At 35.8% G+C, this 2,443-nt stretch overlaps 1 pseudogene; it reads left to right on the top strand.

Annotated features, from left to right (window-relative positions):
* Positions 1-444: 444 nt before the first annotated feature.
* Positions 445-913, top strand: LOC150019712 (adenosine 5'-monophosphoramidase HINT1 pseudogene; annotated as a pseudogene).
* The last annotated feature ends 1,530 nt before the right edge of the window (positions 914-2,443 follow it).

Below are 2,443 nucleotides of genomic sequence, written 5' to 3'. Positions count from 1 at the left end.
ATAATACTCTCCCGTTCCATCCATGTTGCTGCAAAGGGTAGAAATAGACATTAGACTTCTTATCAGAGACATTGGGAGCGTGGAAGACAATAGAGAAATACTTACAGAATTGTGAAACAAAAATTAGGACCCATATCGAGCCTGTCTGTCAAAAGCACAAAGGTGATATAAACACAGTTTTAGGTATTTGAGGTCTCAGAAATGTTTTTTGCCAATTCTTATGCATTTCCTCAGGAAGCTACAGAATGATGTTACACAGAAAAATAAGAGAATAAGCAAGTAAAACAAAGAGAAAAATCTAAGGAGAAGGAACCTGATACAGGAGTGGAAGCGAAGGGAGTCCCAACATGTTCTCTGCAAAAAAGCCAGATCACATCACTCAGATTGGAAAAGAAGGATAGACAAGTTCAAGAACTATGTCTCAGTTGTGGAAGGGAGGCCACGATGGCAGATGAGATCATCAAAGCTCAGGCTGCTTGGCCTGGTGGCGACACGATCTTTGGGAAAATCATTCGTAAGGAAATTCCAGCCAAAATCATTTTTGAGGATGACCAGTGTCTTGCTTTCCATGACATTTCCCCACAAGCACCAACACATTTTCTGGTGATACCCAAGAAGCATATATCCCAGATTTCTGTAGCAGGAGATGATGATGAAAGTCTTCTTGGATATTTAATGATTGTTGGCAAGAAATGTGCTGCTGCTCTGGGCCCAAAGAAGGGTTATCAAATGGTAGTGAATGAAGGCTCAGATGGGGGGCAGTCTGTCTATCATGTTCACCTTCATGTTCTTGGAGGTCAGCAGATGAATTGGCCTCCTGGTTAAGCATGTTTTAGGGATGATTTTCCCTACTCTACGCAATGATCAGTTTTGCCAGTTAAACAGTACTTTATTTTTGCCTGTGTATGGAGAGATTAAAGAAATAATTTCTAAAACCCATACATAATAAAAGACATTGTTGTATATTCTGAAAAAAAGAAAAAGAACTATGTCTCTAGGAGAAAACAAACTGGAATGAATAGACTACCTGCTATGTTTTACCATGTGGAAAAGTATCTAAAGTAGTATCACAGGTTTTAGAGTTTTTTGTGAAGTATTTGAGAAGAATTTGTAATAGATTTTTTTAAAACTAGCAAATAAAATTAAAGCTAGTTCCAACTCTAAGAAAAACAAAAATTTCATTAAAAAAATAAAAATAAAATACAACCATAAAACAAGATTTTGTTTGGCAGTGAATAAACCTTCCATAGCAATTAAAATGTAACATTGATTATTAGTTTTATTAAAGTGTTATTTTAGTATAACTGGGAGGGTGGAGGAAGGAGGAATTTGAGGGATGGTAATTTCTTAAGAGTTCCAAATGCTCATCCTTCATACCACAAAGTCAAAAGACAATATCTAAAGTTATAAAAAACCAGTGACAAAAGTATTTAAAATTATATAGGTAATTTATCAGAAGAAATAACACAAAGAAATAAAGAGGGTGCTTCTGAGAAATCCAGCTCATGTATTGAAGCAAGAGAATACTTTTTTTTTAATGATGTGTTAATTTAAAAAAACTTCATGCATGTTTTACATTGATAAAAATAGAATTTAAACATTTTAACTGTGATTGCCTATTGTGAGAATGTCAGTCAAAAGGGAAGGCTGCAGGATAATATTTCTGGAGGAAATGGAAGCTCTTTTCTGTTTTTCAAATCTGCCCATAGAGCTGTGAGTTTCTCAGGAAGGAAAGAAGCACAGCATGATTTTTAAGTTTCAGATCTTTTTCTTATAAGATTGTTTTCTTTAAAGAAGCAAAGGGATAAGAACTCCTATATATTTTCTATTAAATTATTTTTTATTGTTTTTTATTACATTTGTCCCAATTTTTCCCCTTTTGCGCTCCTCCACCTATCCCACCCCCCGATCCCACAGTCAATCCCCACACTATTGTCCATGTCTGTGGGTCACTCATACATGTTCTTTGTCTAGTACTTTCCCCTTCTTTCCACTATTGTCTCCCTCTCCCCTCCCCTCTGGCTACTTTCAGCTCATTCCATGTTTCCATGCCTGTTCATTAGTGTATTTTGTTCATTAGATATGGTATTTCTCTTTCACTGACTATCTTATTTCACTTAGCATAATATTCCCCAGTTCCATCCATGCTGTCACAAAAGGTTGAAGTTTCTTCTTTCTTTCTACTGTATAGTATTCCATTATGTGAATATTCTACAGTTTTTTGATCTACTCTTTTACTGATGGGCACTTAGGCTGTTTCCAGAACTTGGCCATTGTAAATGGCACAGCTATGAACATAGGGGTGCATAAGTTCTTATGAATTGCTGATTTGGGATTCTCAACCACTGTGGAAAACAGTATGGAATTTCCTTAAAATACTAAAAATTGAACTGTTTTTTGACCCAGCATTTCCACTGCTGGGAATATACACTAAGAACTCCTA

The sequence above is a fragment of the Furipterus horrens genome, unplaced genomic scaffold (genome assembly GCF_987537825.1).
Source record: "Furipterus horrens unplaced genomic scaffold, mFurHor1.1.pri manual_scaffold_2, whole genome shotgun sequence".
Lineage (NCBI taxonomy): Eukaryota > Metazoa > Chordata > Mammalia > Chiroptera > Furipteridae > Furipterus > Furipterus horrens.
Note: the sequence above shows the minus strand (reverse complement) of the source record. Positions and strands in the feature narration are given on the sequence as shown.